Source organism: Thermobia domestica, chromosome 4 (genome assembly GCF_964235325.1).
Source record: "Thermobia domestica chromosome 4, izTheDome1.hap1.1, whole genome shotgun sequence".
In the NCBI taxonomy this organism is placed as follows: domain Eukaryota; kingdom Metazoa; phylum Arthropoda; class Insecta; order Zygentoma; family Lepismatidae; genus Thermobia; species Thermobia domestica.
The window spans coordinates 61314105-61332280 of record NC_137457.1 but is presented as its reverse complement, the minus strand read 5'-3'; positions in this window follow the sequence as shown (position 1 = coordinate 61332280).

The window sequence follows — 18176 nt, the reverse complement described above, 5'->3', positions numbered from 1 at the left end:
TGTGAAAATTTTCCAATTTCAGTTCTTTTCAATCTTTCTTGTATGAGAAGAGTTTGCTGGTTCATAATTGAACATTGTATAATTTTCAACCCACTGAATATCATGGTCAGACTCGTGTTATAACCATTCTATTATTCATTTATCATCATTCAAAAAAAAGGAAAAGTTAAGCATAATATGTTTGTGCTGTATGCCAATTAGCGTTCTCTTACGCATTTGTAATTCTATCAGTCTACTGGAAAATTGTTATTTCAGGTTGTAGATAATTGTGGTGTTAGATTGGTGGATGATTTACTCGATTGTGACTTTAATCTCGAATGTGACGATATACCCGGAGTGGATAAGTGCACTTTGCCAGAAGGCCGCACATTTTTCGTATTGGCTAGCGCCCTTTACCTTAGCGGCCTAGCGCCTAAGAATACTTTGTAAACCTACTAATTTTGTAGGTACGAGCGAGCCTAAAATAACTGATAGTCAATGAATGATGATAATTCAGATGCAAGACTGTAGTATTGAATGTTCCCCCCCCCCAGGGTATTCTTATTGTCCTTTTCATATGTTTATTTTCTTGAAATACCTTCTGTAGGTCTAGATACTGACAGTCCAATTGGGGATGGAATAATTTACCCGATTATGACATAGCTGTAATGCGCGAAGCATTCAGCTGGGAGGGATTAGGATTTCGTGCAGAAGCGATTTTATTCAAATCGTCGGGAAGGTTGGCGATCCCGCACACTACGAGCTGTAAAAGAAATAGTAAGTCAGCGCTCATTGTTCTTCGGGATCAAATCATTAACCTATATTTTTGTTTAATTAATGACTTACGACCTGTTTTGTCAATCAATGACACACAGGGTAGCGCTACGCAAGGCTTAACCGCCGTTTAACTCACACCTGTACATATGTAGTTAAATGTTTAATAGTTTATTAGTTAAGTTACGCAAAACAAGTGTATGTATGAATAGTGAATTATATGATACACAATGATAATATGTAGGAGGATTAAAACGCCATATACTGCATACGTAGATTACCATTAATATCAAACTTCATAAGCTTTATGGATATATTTGCTTTACATATTTAGTGAACAAATATAAGATTTGAATTTAATCATATATCATTTTATGTTTACATGTTAGGTTTTTATGTAATGTTTCATAAATCTCGTAGCCATAATCCAAAAGTTATTGTATTTTGCTGTATTGAAACATATATATACATACTATAGTAGGTTTTGTTTAGCTTCAATATAATACACTAGTTTTTCAATATATCAATATAATTTATATTACATGTAACTTAGTCGCAATGGCGCATAATATAGTTTAATTAATTAGGCTAATATTCTTGATAATACATTCATGTATTAAGTAATGAATAAACGAGTTATTCAGGGAATTAGTATTGATATACACTTTTCATATTTTTATTTTAGTTTATGATAATTAAGGCAGAAAACATAAGCAATGTATGGTTCATATAAATGAAAATCTTGTTTATTTTAGTGGCTAATAACTTTGAAAAATATTTTAATAATGTTATAAAACATATTACCGTAGCTTCAATAATCTATGTCATATTATGTGTTGATCCATATTTTAAATCCTTAGATAAACGTTTTGTTTATTAGTGAATATATTGAAGAAATACATGTAAGTAAATCACTGAAGAAGGCTAGTTAGGAATGCCCGAAATATAGTTCACTTCAACAACTATGCAGATACCATTGAATTAGATATTCTTTTTTTGTTGAATTTTTACATTTTTACTTTACTATTTTTATTAGTTAACGGTTTAAAAAAAAGGAAAAGAAGGAAGGTAACGGAGACCTTCAGATACATTTTTAAACTTTTGGCGTTGCCTTTAAAGTAAATTTTTCTGAAAACAAAAATACTTATTTGAAAAAAAAATAGAAAAATAAATAATTCTCTTTCGTTAACATAGTCAACAATCATTGGTTTTAATGAGATTAAAATAAGCCTGTACTTTAAGTTAGTTTTGGTCATCGAGAAGTATCAGTGGTAATTGTAATGAATATGAAAGGTCAATAGTTGTGAGAGAATAATATTAGATAACAAATCATATGAGGCATAAGGCAAATGCATAACGATGTTTGTAAATGGGTTTAAGGAACATTGCGTATATATATATATATATATATATATATATATATATATATATATATATATATATATATATATATATATATATATATGTACCCGGTTGACAAGGTATGTCCTTGATAGAGATGTTACAAGGCGTTTAATGAAAATAGGCTATGCTCCGAAAGCAGTAGCAAGGCTATATTCCGATAGTAGTAGCGAAGATATGTTGTATGAAAATGTTGTTTGCCGAGGTTGACGTTGTGCCCTCGATGTAATTAAATGTGAATGCGATAAAAATATGTTAATAGGAAAAGTGTGAGAAATGATACTTCTCAAATACACATTGGAGAAAATATGAATAGTTATGTAGCATTAATGTATGCCGTCAGGTTGTTACAGAATAGTTAAGCGTTGTTAAGAACTAATTTTTGTTTTAAAGTCCTTTCAAATATTGAACCACATGATGGAAAATATGGAAATGAGGTCTATTGCGAAAGATAATTTTAGGATTGTTGAGATTTGTTAAAATAAATTGATAAGTACAGGATCTTTAAGTTTTAATGCTGTCAAATTGCAATGATAAAGATCTCAACATTGGTAATATTTTTCAATTTGGATTGTATTGATTTTGTTTTGGAAATGTTTGAAAAATATATCTATACCTTTTGTGAAAAAAACGGTTTTTCAAGTACTGAAGTTTCTATATTGTAAAGTAATGCACAAATTCAATGACTCCGTCGTTGATTCTACCTTAATTTTTGAATTCCAAATCTGTCTCCGATACGTTTCCGATCGAAAAAAAAAGATTTCTTTTCATATAATCCTAAATTTTTACCCAAATGGGGCTTATATACTTGTTGAGTGATGTTTTTTTGTAATGTTGTAGTAGATATGCTTTGTTACTAGTGTTATAGAACATAAGCACATGGTGAGAAACCATAGTTAAGAGTACTAAGTGAAAATTAATAAGTAACAGAACATTATATACTTTAGTAAAGAGACATTAAAAGGCAGAAAACATTGTGTAATTATACAAAAGTGGCCGAAAAGAAAAAGAAAGTCTGGCCGAACATACAGGTGTAAAGACCTATTACCTCAAATGATAATAAGGCGTATAAAACGGTGCAAAATGGCGTTACTAGTGCTTCGTAAATAATGCTCCACCAATAGTGCTCCCTCAACAGTGCCAAAAGGAAATAGTTATTCTAAGTTCTACTGCTAATGTTTCACGTTTACTCCAAGTTGCTCCCCAAATAGTGTTACAGTGGTGTAGTTACCCCCACAAGGAAACAATGTATTCACAGTTACCATAAGACAGTGGCATTAAACTATATACAGGGTGCATCAAAATCAAGGACCACATATAAACGGTCCAGAGTTCTTCGACAATTTTGCTAATGCAATATTGCCAATTCTCTGTGGGCGCCATTTGCTATCGACCATCGAAGCAAGGAAAATTAATGCGCACATTTTATTAAATTCATGATTGACTTTTGGTGATAAACTCAGCAGTTGGCAACCATGCTCGCACTCTTTCAGTACATGACATCTCTTCGACGCCACAAACTGACTTTTCTTGTGAATGTGTGTGTGTGTGCAGAGCAATAGTTCTTTGTCTCGAAGACATTGGAACTTCCGGTTGTGTAGTTTCGAGAACATTCCAGAAACTACTGGATCATTTCGTATTTCCGGTGATTTTCTAAAGCTAGTGATGATTGGACGACTTTTCAATTACTGACCAATCAGGAACTGCGATACGTCGCAAGTATACTCTTCTCACGTGCTTTGTGCAACCAAGAACTGCGCCAAGTATTCAGGACCTGAAAGTTGACGCATGAAACACGCGTCCTGAGTAAGGGAACTACTATTTGGAAAAAGTGGAAATTAACCGATAATACGAGTCTAGTTAGTGCATAAGAACAAGTTTAAAATGTAATGAATACAACGACGTAGTAATTACAGTGTTGAACAAGGGAGTTTTGATCGAATAAGAAGCTTCATTAGGCCCAAACTCAATATTCCCAGGGAGGACAATGTGAGCAGCATACCACCATTAGGGACGTGAAATTCGTAAGTAATACCAACTAATCTTCCAGAAGGAATTATCAAGCGACTAGAGCGAGCACTATCCGAAACTTGTCTGACACAGGAATACATCAACCGATTGGTGTCAAAGTGATCGTGTCTTTTTAATTGTGATTAATACGCCAGATACATCGTCTTCAACTAACAGTGAGCATTCGATTCAAAAAAAAAATATAAATAAATAATAAATGAATACGTGTAACTAGCAGGCCACACAACAGAGCTAGCTCGCATGCGTATAATTATTTTGTGTATATGATTTCATATTTACGAACGATGTTTAGCTAGATAGGGAATTCTATAAAGAAAAGTTATCATTTAATATGTACTAGTTTTTGATGTTGTTGTGTGTTTAATACGAATAACAAGAGCGTTGTCTTGTGTTGCTAATACTTAATACTTGTTGTTCACTTCAGTTCATGTGTAAATTGATACCGACCAGTGCATGTAAGACTATCAATTTTACTTTTTCTTAAATATGAATAGTTAATAACTAAGTCCCGGCATTTTAATCTTTTTGTTTTCCTTTTAGTTTGTTTGCTGTTATTGTTAGTATTGAATACCGACGCGAGAGCTGGTTGCGGAATGTACCCATCACTCCAATCGTGTGTGTAGTGAACTATCCCTCGCGGTAAAACATCAATTGATACGAGAGAGATAAAGTTAACATTTCTTTTTTTTATTTTAATCTTTGTTCTTGGATAGTTCGATCGCGACCAAACACGTTGTTACCAACCCTTCTACTTGAGTCGTTCCCAAGCTTAAGTTGAGGTTGGCAAAGCATGTATATGCTTCCGGGTGAGGGGGATGATTGGGAAGACTTTTAATTCAGAATCAATGTAACTAAAAGACGTAAGATAAGATTGTGTGACCTCCTTCACCAAAGTGATAGCATGGCAACATACTATAACCGAATCTTTTTCATGCGCAGAAAGATTAACATATGTAACACAACATATACAATTTATTACAATTTGAAATGTATATGCATAATATTACATTAACTCACCATTTGTATAGAGCTGTTCAACTTCATACTAATACCACAATACATGGAGTGCTATTATCCTGTTAATATTTAGCTTATTCTTCCTCTTCTCACCGAAGGCACTTACACATAACTTGGGAAAGTTGCCAATGAATGAAGTTTCTTATTCATTGAAGCAGTTCCAATGTTGCCACAGTAGTAGCTCTGGAGTGGGCTTTAAAATAGTACCAAATTTAAACAGAAAGGGCTGTATTCATTTTTTGTCAAAAAGGAAAGTTTCGGTATTTTTATATACGTCAGTATGACGTCATAAGTAAACAACTTAGCCCCCGGTAAGGCGGCAACTGGGTCAGTGTACTTTTTCTGCTATACCATGCCGTTCGGGAGGAGATGGTTTCGGAAGGATATATATATATATATATATATATATATATATATATATATATATATATATATATATAGTTTTGCTACTATTGGGCGTCCATACATTACGAGGATTGCATTACATGTGGCGTCCATTAACGTATGACGTCCGTATACCGGACGCCAGATGACAATCTTCAATATTTTTCTTCCTGTGTGTGTTTCATAGAAAATGATGCTTTTTCTGATTGGTGGTGGAAAAAAATAATATATTTTATTTACCGAAATCGTTCTTTGACTTGTAATAACTTCGATATTTAAACTTCGTCGGACGTCAAATGGATAGCATATTGGAAACTTGTATTCTGCTTTTAGTTCGGCCGTTTAATACCTTGGCGCTTGAGTCACAAAGTTTGTACATTTTTTTGTATACTTCCTTTGGAATAGCTGACTATATGGCGTCCGAAGTGTGGCAACAGCGCAAAGTGCCTGAACGCTTGTATCTTCTGGGTTTACAAGCATTCCTTTGTAACGCTTCGGCGCTTGGGAGTGCAAGTGACGGTTTAAAAGTTGGGTAGTCGTCTCGACAACTGTCTTGAGTTGCGTTTTATAATCTTTCTTTGAATTGCAATAAACAAAACCTTAAAAATTGTTTTTCGTAAATAGAAATTGCTTTAATAATTTCTGATAGAAAATAGGAAACAAGTCTATGATTTCACTACCCATGACTCGTGTTTGTTATTTGGTCCCCCACGATTTTCTCTTATATTTTTGAAGCGATTTTGATATGTCAGATCAGATAGCTGGATCGATATCGGCTTGTCGTTTTGTATTTTTTTAAACTTTCAGTTTCTGAAAACAAAGTGACGATCTTAAAAACTCCCAAATTTACTAACACATAGGTTCCTTTCTCTTCGTGTAACTTCTTTGCATCTCAATCAATTTTGTCGGAACTTGCACGAAAGCTAAATAAATTAAAATCCTTTTGTATGAATGTGGTTCCATTAACATGACTTTGAAACACAAGGACAATTGTTAGAAAATTAAATGTTAATAATTGTCCCGCAGAAACTAATTTTCCTACCGGACTAATTTCGTACGAAAATAAATCTTTCAGATTATATGTATATCTATACTTGTCACAAATACTAGAAATTTGTTGGAAATTTAAATGTCAGTCGTGTTGTTCACTAGTTTGATTTTATGAAAAAAGTGTAAGCGTTACATGAAACCAGAGATTAATAAAAAAATAAGTTAATGTGTTATATAATCCGTCTTTGGTGCTCTCAACTCGTGATAAATTATAAATAATTCACACATAAATGTGGAAATTAAACGTGTTAGTCAGAGCTGAGGATGGTCAATGGGGGTGGAAGAAATTGCCCGAAGTATTGGAGAAATGTTATAACTATTGTGTAATCAAGCATATCAGAATATCTCAACTAAAACATTTGTTCTTTAGCCATTAAAGAGAGAGAGGAAGGGCACAGGTGCTCAACCCTAGCAGAGTGATAAGGATCGAAACATTTTGGGTGCTGAAAGCATGGTAATGTGTCATGAGTTTAAAATACTTACGCAAGGAGCACGAAAAGCAAACAGCAACTAATATCTGCTTCTAAAGAAAACAAGTTCACTATGCGCTAAATATTTTTTTGTTTTTCTTTTGTTCGAACAGCGGATTTCGTTATACTTTTGTTACGTAAAATACACATTTTGTACTGAGTAATGTAATAATTTGTTGTGTATGTTAAGGTTCAATAAAGTGTTCACTGTAAGATCGAAATGTCCTGAAATACATAAACAAAGAAACATGAGAAAATATTGGTACATTTAAAATTGTATTTTTTAAAAATAAAATATGCTATTTATATTGCGAAAGCACCGACGAAAAAACATCTTCAACAAACGAAAATCTGGGCCATTTATATGAAACATTAATTTGTTCCTCCATTGATACTACTACTACTACTACTAATACTACTACTACTACTACTACTAATAATAATAATAATAATAATAATAATAATAATAATAATAGTAATAATAATAATAATCCACTAAAGAATTCGACTTCGTAACATTATTGGATGCCGCTCCAGTTCGGAACAGTTTACTTATTTTTTGAAGATGGACTGACGGGGCTGAACAGGTTGATTTTCTTTCAAGAATTTTGTAGAAGTTATGTACAGCACTATTGTTTTCGTAAAAATAGCAATGTTTATTTTTATTATAGTTGAAAAGAAGACAGATGCAAGCCTTTTCACTTTAACTCAATTAAAGTTTGAAGGTAAACAAGTACAATGAACGTGGAGCTTGAAATATGTTGAACGAAATATATATCACTCTTTTTTGTAGCGACTACCTGGGAGATGTTCATACATTTCTTTGCATGAATAATCAATGTTATGGCATATCAATCTGCAAGCATATAATCAATCTTTACGCCATTATTGGGGAATAGAGCACTGTAGAATGCATTCGGTTATTATTTAGAAATGAAATGAAATCTTTGAGTTTTACGTCCCACACTTATGTCGGCTAAGCTAAAAGACACGGTAATGATCAGAATGAATGAAATGGTGGAATGAAGGAAGTTTGAGCAAACAGAAAATCCACGAGAAAATCCACACAAATGGTGTTTGTCCACCACAAAGCCCAATTGGTGCGATCTGGGATCGAACCGGGCACCCCACACACCAGAGGTGAGGTGTCAGAGATATCGAGTAATATTCTGGAATTCATACAGTGTCTCAAGAATAGGTTACCTTTCTTCCGTTAATCTTGCATTCAGACCAGAAGAAATCAACCGTTTTAGGTTAACATTGATCGCCATAAAACTGCATTGGTAGTAGATGACGACAGTTATCGAAAATCGATTGATCATCTGAAGAAAAATACCATCTTCCCCTGTATCTCTCTTCTGAAACAGGAAATGGCAAAACAATTTCACTCTTCCGGTTTCAAGCTCCATAGAGTCCCCCGGGGCTGTGTGGATAGTGTATGCGTCTTGTTGCGGGAGACCCGAGTTGAATTCCCTGCGAGTTGAAGCGAGTTTGCTATTCAGTTCACTATATAGTTCAAAACTATTTTTATAAGATGATCACTTCCCTTACTTGAAAGCAACACAGAGAGCTTTTCTGAAACTTTCGTACGTCGTTAGAATAGTTCCAATATGCCTCTACAGGTAACGAGTCGCCGAGATGTTTACGCAGAATCAATGAAATCTTTGTGATCTATGAAGAGAGAGAAAACTGGCTTTGCTCTTATCTGCTGTGAACCTGCATTCCATTGGTATCTTCTTCTGCGGAGACAACCCAAAGTTCACGCACGCGACCTAGCGGGGGGCAGAGAATGATAGAAACTACCTGCTTAGCCTCCTATCTGCTGTTCTGCGTTGTTGCAACATAAAGACCATAAATTAAACAGCTTCTAAATGGAAGAAAATTAATTTTTAATTAGCGCGCTTTAATATTACCCTAGCAAAAAAAAGTAAAAGTGAACATGCTTATTACTACTAATAAACATTTGGACGAATTTTGAAATGCTTAAAATAAATAGTTTTCATAATATTTTGGAAAGAAATATACCATGCTATTATATAGGGAAATCCCATCGCATTCCGAGTGTTGGACACAGCCTTAAGTAATAGATAGCACAATTTTCCGTTTTCTTTTTTTATACACAAACACTTTCTCTTAAAAATTTCAACTAAGGAAGACAAACATTCGGGCCCAAAGGCTTCATTCATAGGGACCGCGCTGGCTCATCAGCTCACCTCTGGTGCTTCGGGTCCCTGCTTCGATTGCAGCTCGGGCCAAATGAACTTAATGGTGGACAAAAACCGTGTGCGTGGTTCTCCCGTTTCCTCCCACTTTCTTCATTACAATATTTCATTCATTTCTCACCATCACCGTCTCCTTTAGCCTAGCCGGCATAACATGGGACATAAAACTTACAAATTTCATTTTTCATTTCCAAAGGCTTCATAACGCTTTGAAGAGTGCAATCCGAGTTAAGCTCTGATTTTGTATCTTTCAAGATATAAATAAAACAATCTCTTTGTTGAAATAAGTGTTAAAAGTATGTATGCGTTCACTGAACATTTTTGCGAGGTGCAAAAAATACATGGGATAGATAGGGAGAATTCTGGTTCCATCTGTTGATACAGGCTCCCACGTTTCGCACAGCTTCAAATTATACTAGCACTCTTTAAATAGTGTATGTTTTATACTTGGAGATCTACCACTGATTAGAATTACATGATATTTTATTGTTATAAAAAAATCATTTCTGAAAGCATCGGATGTCGTTTGATTGTAAGAATGACAGCAGTCACAGATATAATGATGATTAGTAAGAACAGTAGCAACTTGCGGGGACACCTTATCATCAAATTAATACACAGGTTACCAAATACAATATTTGAGAAGTTACTGTAAATTCGCAGAAATCAAACTTTACGTGTCATTCAAGGAGCATTGAAAGAAAAACAAAGCATGTGTATTTGAGGTTATATTTTCAAAACAATGGAGGTGAAGTGGCTTTACACATTGAAGGACCAACTAACGTAATTCCCTGGCTTTAGATAACGAAAGGACCATCGCTGTCCACAGCTTTTTGTTGAGGAGTGTGTTCAACACATCGGCTCACTTCATCCTACTTATGCTGCTCTGTTAAACAGAGTTGCAAAGTATTTGTAGAACGATGTTCAATGATAATTGTATGAACAATAACAATTCTCGTTCCCCTTTCTAGAAGAAACACTAAGTTCTCGCTGGTAATAGCTAGCCCGCAGGCAAGTTTACAATATGACCTGTTTGAGTGAATGATGTGGCATTGACATGGGTGCTTTTCCAGGAATTTAGACCTAAACATCTGTTGACTTTTCAACCCCTTCAACCTTCTTGAAATTGCTCCTTGCCAAAACATTGTACTTTCCGCATGAATAGGTAAATATTTCAAATAACAAAAGTGTGTGATTCTAACGGCTGCAAAAAGACTGAGAAGTGAGATATTTAATAAAATGTTTAAATTCAATTAAGATTTTTTTTTTACTTTGTCTAGCCAAAATAAGTCATTTCATCTATCTTCGTAACCATTCGAAAAAAAATGTAGAGGAGGGAAAGTTATAACTGCCAGAGATGAAAATTTTCTTCTCAGGGAGATACATTTCCTGAAGGGGGAAATTTCCAGCACCGCAATGATGTTGCACAGTGAGGGTGACTTTGAAAAGTCAGAATTAAGTCGTTAACTTATTATCAAAACTATTCTCAGAAACGAGAAAAACGCATTTGCTCTTGACCATCTTCAGATGTTTATTGAAAATAAAAAAAACAGCGATTTTTATTATTGCTTCGAACAATTACCTCAGATTTTTCTCAGTTTGTAACAGCTTCTGAAAATTGTAAATTGATTACGACATGAATTTGTAATTCTAACAGTGAATGTAAACAACTTGGCTGCATTTGAAAGACAAAAGCATCTGGAACATTCATGAAAGGAAATAAAAAATAGCAGAACATTCAAGCTAAAAATATAAACGCAATGCTGTTTCCGATCAAACACATGAATTCTTTGAAAACTAGAGAAATTTTCTTCCCAGAATAGCAGTACCTCTGAAATCATCACTGAGCCAAAGAAATGGGGTGAATTCAACCCCAACTGTGAAGTTTCCGCATATAATGTTGGAACAGGTGACTTTTCTAATCGCTTTGGTAAAAAGTTTGTATTTTGATGCAACATAGTCTTTGAGGTTTACCTACCATCCTCATTGCTTCAAGATGATTAATCATGCGCAAGAGAATTTTCCATGTATATTTTAAATATTCTTTGTAATACAGTATTGCATTTCACAGACAAGTTCACGGTGTGTTCAGACCTGTATGTTACAAACCGTGTTCTTATAGTTGTGCATTTTTTAACTTATGTCGAGTAACATTGCTGAAATTAAATGTATTAACATATCATCAACATGTATCTGTGTTATAAGAGAAGATCGCAAAACTATGTCAAAATAGTCTTTCAGTTTACGACCCAATTTCAGTTTATGACTTGTAGGTTAAAGGAGACGGATGGTTATTGGAACGAATGATTGCGTAAGAATTAGTGGAATGGCACTATTGGAGAAAAAGCAAGAACCGAGACAAAATCCACAGACAAGATTTTGTCCTCCATAAATTTACATAAACTGAGATCCAACTTGGAGGGACCATCGTATGAACACCATTTCTCTGAGCCACCATATCCCCAATACCCAGGCATTCCTACCACCAACTGTTGCTAATAGATGAGTTCATTACAAAGCTCCCTCATGACTTTATGGTTAGCATGGAGACCTGGGTTCGATTTTCGGTGAGTGCTCATGTAGTTCGGATCACATGTTAAGCTGTACGTCTACATCTTATATATCTCCGGTGCTGAAAGGAACTCTCAATTCAAAAAAAAAAAACGAATGCCAATCAGCCTAACATTTCACACGAACCTATATGAGATTTGATTCTAAATATAGATGTGAAATCATAATCTTATCAACTCCCACGAAAGACAAGAATACTTATCAGTTAACCACAATGCAGGTCGAGTTAGTATTTCTTAGTATTGGTTCTAGTATTCTATTCCTTCTATCTTAGAAAATTTCATGTATTTTCCAAATGTAATAATAATAATAATAATAATAATAATAATAATAATAATAATAATAATAATAAAAATAATAATAATAATAATAATAATAGGCTAATATGTTTCATTTGAGATAATGGTAGATTTCCAAACTTGAAAATTTATGCAATTTAATATTAACTTGAAGTAGCACATCTATACTATTACTACTGGTTGTTTATTTATAATTTATTTATACATATTTCTGGGTACTACCGATATCTATGGCCTTAAACTCGTCACTTAGTAGGGATGACGCCCATCGGCGAGCACATTATCGGGGAAAGCAAGGAAATGTCCTGGGGCCTAAATATTAGGTACTATCCCGCTATTTGCTTAGTACCAATGAGAAAAGCCCAAGAAAAACTTTACTTACAGTCAGGATGGCTAACCTGAGAAACCTTTCGGACCGAGGTCTCTACTATGAATTGAACTCGGGACCGCTCGCACCAAAATGCCAATATTAAGTTGATTGCTATCCTACGCAGGGCAATGTGCTACTGATTGTAATAGAGGAATAAGATCAAAGGTAGAATCTGTTCTTCGAACTCTGAATGTATATGGAAAGGCCATTACCCGGTATCTTACTATTTTTGCTCTATGAAAATCAACACTTAAACCATATGTGTTCATTGATGTTTAACACTTCCGGTGTGTGAGATGTGTAAATACAATCAGAAACAATATTAGGTATAGGTTGGAGGTATAAGAAATTATGGCTCCAATCTATGTCTAATATTGTTTTTTATTATACAGCGTAACTAATGAAAATAAGTGCTATAGGAGCAAAGTTATATGTAATGTTTAAAAATGCATTATAAAAATGGTTTAAAAGAACGAATCGCGTTTAGACTCCAGAGCTGAAAAGAATATAGGTTTAAACACTTCTGGACAGCGGCGTCATTTGCGGAGGAAAGGGGCATTTGCATCCTTCTGAGTTTGAAGAAATCATATATATTTAATCAATGCGATAAGGATTTCGGAGTGCATTTTCAAATCTACCGGATTGACGTGTTATTGCCTCGTGGAGATGATGTAAATATTTTAATGGTTGTGTAGTTCCGAGGAACTATTTTAATTATTTTATTCAGTTGATTTACAATTTTATGGGCTTGTTTTATTTAGTTGATAAACTTTAAATTATATTTGCTTTTCATGTAATGTTTATTTATCTTTTTTCCTTAAAGACCTATACAGGTAGCCATATTCTGTTAACTATATACAGCATATAGCAGGTGCGCACACGGATTGTTTGTTCGGAGAGGTCCAGTTTTTTTTTTGGTGGGGGTTCCAATACCTTTATGTAGTATTATACCTGTGGTTTTCTGCACCCGAAAAAACGATACGTAATCGTTAATTATTGCCATCTATATTCACAGAAAATCTGATAGGACTAGATTTAGTTTTACGAGGAAAGGAAGAGTACAGACGAGGAGTATAATCAAGTCATATCTCTGTGACAAATGTGTACAAATGATAGTCTAGTTACGAAGTTTAGGTGAGAAAATGAAATGAAATCTTTGAGTTTTGGGATCTGGACCCGGTGGACACCATGCGGGTGCGCCCCTGGCGTACGTCTCTTGGCCTATAACCATTGAAAATCCGGTATATTTGCAAATCTGGCACTCAAAAGATCGGATATTTTTTTTGCCAACCTGCACTTACAAAATACACTAATATTTGTTTTCAGGAATGCCGTATAATGTTGGAAAACCCAACAAATATGCCATGACTGGCTATCCTAATTGATATCTATAAGAAAATCCCTACAAATTGACGTAGTTCTGTGGTCTAATTCCTTATGGCACAATTGGAAGTCCTGTCTGTCATGGTATTAAATCCCGCTCAAAGCATGTTAGTTACGTATTATCATCCTTTCCTTATTCATCTATAGTCCGGGTCGCGGACATAAGCTCACCGGCAAAAAGCTCACCGGACATAAGATAACCTATCTATATATATAAAAGAGAACGCACACAAATCCTTTGTTCCCTCATCACGCTAATACGGCTGAACCACGTTCTTTCATTTTTGGGGGGTTATTAGGATTTGGAAACTAGATGGTTTTTATCATATCACTTTAATTTTTAATTACCAGTGTCTTGAGATAATTGACCATTCAAGTGTCCATAACGTACAAATCCTTTGTTAGTTCATCATAGGTAAAAATAAACGTATTTATATGCAACCCGCATGACCGTGTCACTCGGCGGGTTAACATAAATGACAGGCGATATAATGTTAACATTTACTGCAATCTACTATGGTTTTTATCATATCACTTGAAAGCGAAAAAGTAAAAATTATCTAAGTAACAAAGTTTATTGCGTTCCGGGGTGACCGCAGCGAAGCGGGGCGGGTTAACATAAATGACAGGCGATATAATGTTAACATTTACTGCAATCTTCTATGGTTTTTATCATATCACTTGAAAGCGAAAAAGTAAAAATTATCTAAGTAACAAAGTTTATTGCGTTCCGGGGTGACCGCAGCGAAGCGGGGTGAACGCTGCTAGTGTTAAATAATTAAATTTATAGGTTAACTAATTTAATTACAAAGGAAAATAAACCTGAACAAAATAATTACGCAACGGAAAAATAGCAAGCGGGAAATATGTCAAAAATGAAAACTAGATTTTGAAAAATGAAATAAACTGAAATCTTTGAGTTTTACGTCCCACGGTTATGCCGGTTAGGCTAAAGGAGACGGCGATGATGAGTAATGAATGAAATGGTGGAATGAAGAAAGTGGGAGGAAACGGGAAAACCCGGAGAAAACCCACGCACGCGGTGTCTGTCCACCACAAAGTTCACTTGGCGGGACTTGGATCGAACCCGGGACCCCAAGCACCAGAGGTGAACGCTCTACCACTGAGCCACCGCGGCCCCTAAACTAGATTTTGATTATTAAAATGAAGTAGATTTTGAATGTTAAAATATAAATTGAAAACAGATTTGGTCAAACAAAAGAATACTACTTTCTTTTAATGAAAAGAGCAATCCAACCCCCTCCCCTGTGCTGAAACTTTCGGTGCAGGATATTTTGCAGCAAAGAAATGTGGGTAAACGAAATTTTGATGGAAGGGTACCTCCTTCTTACTTTTTTCTCACCATGGCTGAAAGTATCTGAGATATATATTTGATTTTGCTTTAGAAAAACGTATGATGGGAATGAAGAGGTATTAAAATTTTGATTTTGACTAGTAGTTGGCCTAATTCAGTAGAAAATAGAGCTACTAATGCAACATATCAGTTGGTAGACATTAGAAAACAATAATAAGGATGTTGCAGGATTTAATGTGTTAAACGTGGGCAGGCTATGAGGAACTTGTAATAAAATGCTTCGTGTATTTAAATCTGGGCTTTAACTACTAGTAAGCCTAGTTCCTCAATAGAAAACAGGCTATATGACTAAAGTTATAGGAGTTATCAGACATCAGAATAAAATATTAAGAATGATGCAGAGTTTAAGTCTCAAGATTGTCATCATACTTGCAGACCAATACTCATCAAATGAATCTCTTTGTTATTTACTGAGAACAAAACAACAACTTATGAAACAAAAAAAGCTTGGTGTTAGTAAATAAGAAAGATAATTGTTTGAGTATTGGTTTGCAAACACAACGGCAGCACTAAGAAGCAAGGCCTAAATACATATGAATATGATGAATTTGTAAAGAAAAAAAAAGCAGAATTATTAGTCAAGTCAGCAGAAGATTGCTCTAAGTTTTCTTTATTTATCTTTGTAAGTAGGTAGTCGCTATTCCTAAAAACCGGCAGGTGTCGAGAGCACTCACTACAAATATTAGCATTATAATTCCTTTAATTCCAGAAAGCATGCGGTGTCTAAACAAAGTTACTTCCTTATTATTTTTCTGCCTACGACTCAAAAAAAAAAAAAAAAAAAACTACCAGCTTAAATTCGAAAGAATGAAGCGCTAATAAGGCGTTTCAAACAGTTCAAATAAACCTTTGAAGTAGTTTAGAGTTTAACGCCCAATGCAGCAAAAGGGATATGTTAGACATCTACAAAGACATCTACACACTTTTTTTACTATATATCATTACCATAAAATGTTTTCCCAATCAATTCATAATCATAACATTGCAGGATATAAGAAGTTCTGACATAGAGTGAAGCGAGGGGACTCACTATAAATAAGTAACTCCTGTCAATTACAGCAGTATTTAATTTTTATTTTATTTATTAATTTATATTTTCTACTTCATGAATTTATTTCTCCCTAACGAATAATTTTCATTTCGAAGAGTGGACGTTTCGGTGTAAGCATTGGAACTTTTACACCGAACCAGCCTCACACCTAAACGTCCTTACACCGAGACATCCGTACACCGAAACGTCCTACACCGAAACGCCCTGCACCAAAACGTCCTACATCGAAACATCCTACACCGAAACAGCCGTATCCCTGTTCTATGGTGAATACATCAATCAAAGAAGAAAAGAAAGAAGAAGAATGAATGAAAAAATTTCAAGCGTAAAGTTTGCAAGGTTCTGCAATTCAATGAATTTTGCTTCCATCTACAAGTTGTTTATGAGGAATTCAAGAGCATTGATTCATTTTGGTCTCAACAGCGTAGATCTACTGCTTAGAAGGTGATCAGATCCTAAATTTATATTTTTATTGAAGGTTTCGTATTTTCATAGATATCGGTGTACATAAGGGTGCTTGAAGCTTTTAACTCACCTTTGACTGAGATAATATGAAAAATTAAAAATTTACAATGTTAAGATATGTTCAGAAAAACTTGTTAGATGTCGATGACTACACATGGGATCGAACGCACAGAAAGCATAAACAGCACTCATTTGGTGATGAAGGGATATATAAACTACAATAATTGTGCAATAAAGAATAATGTAAAAAAATAAGAGGAAACGACAGTTTATAAAAATTATACTTCTTATTCTATACATTTTTCTTTATTTCACACAAAAATTGTTTTGAGACTATCGGGACGAGACGGAGACCGAAAAGGCGATTTTCGACTCGGGATGTGACAAAGACCAATACAACTATTTGTCAATTAAGACGAGAATGAGAACAAGTAGAAAAAAGACCAGAAATAACAAGTACTCCAAGTTCATATGCGATTGAAGCAGGGATTCTTTGATATGGGTAAACCTTTTAGCACTTCCTCCTGATAAGAGGATCGTCTCAAAAATGTAATGTAATGAAGGGGTGGATAATTCTATGCACAATATTTGCAATTCATAGTCCGTTTCCGTTTCCTAACCCATTTTTGCACATGGTAAATAACGTTATTAGTCAGCGTAATTTTTAAAATGGTATCTCTGAATAACGTTATTCGCCGGAATATCCTTTACTTTGATACTGTAGCTGAGTTGATTTTGAGTTTAACGTCCCTTTCAGCAGCGAGATAATATGAGATGTGTCTGTAGTTAGTCACCAAGGTAATAACGTTATGTTCAAATCTACCTGTGTCTTAATAACGTTATTTGGAAGGCTACCTGTGTCTTGCCTGTTTCAGATTATTAAGGTAGCATCTCCCTCGAAACCGAAGTTGTTTTGTTCTTTGGTTTAACGCTACAAAACGTATTGAATTTTCCAGATCATTTTTGTGTAAGCAGACATATTTTCGTTATGATGTATACCATTTCTATGTCTTTCTTTTCTTTTTCGATTACCTTTTATAAATGTATTTCTTTATCTTCAAATTCTGATGCTCTTGGTGTTACGCTTGAATAATGTTACAAACATAAGAATCTCCATTATGCTGGTAAACTCTAAGCTTTTAGTTTGCTTTTTTCATACTGAAGGTTGAATAAGTACACTAGGACCAAGGCACATGTCTTATTCCTTTTAGAGTAGAATTATTTTAATTGTTAAAAGAGAAGAGATTTTCAAACAGGTTAACAGTGAAATTTTTAATTCAAACTTGTTGATAGGACTTTTATTTCCTTCTGATGATAGTGCCAATAAGGCTTGA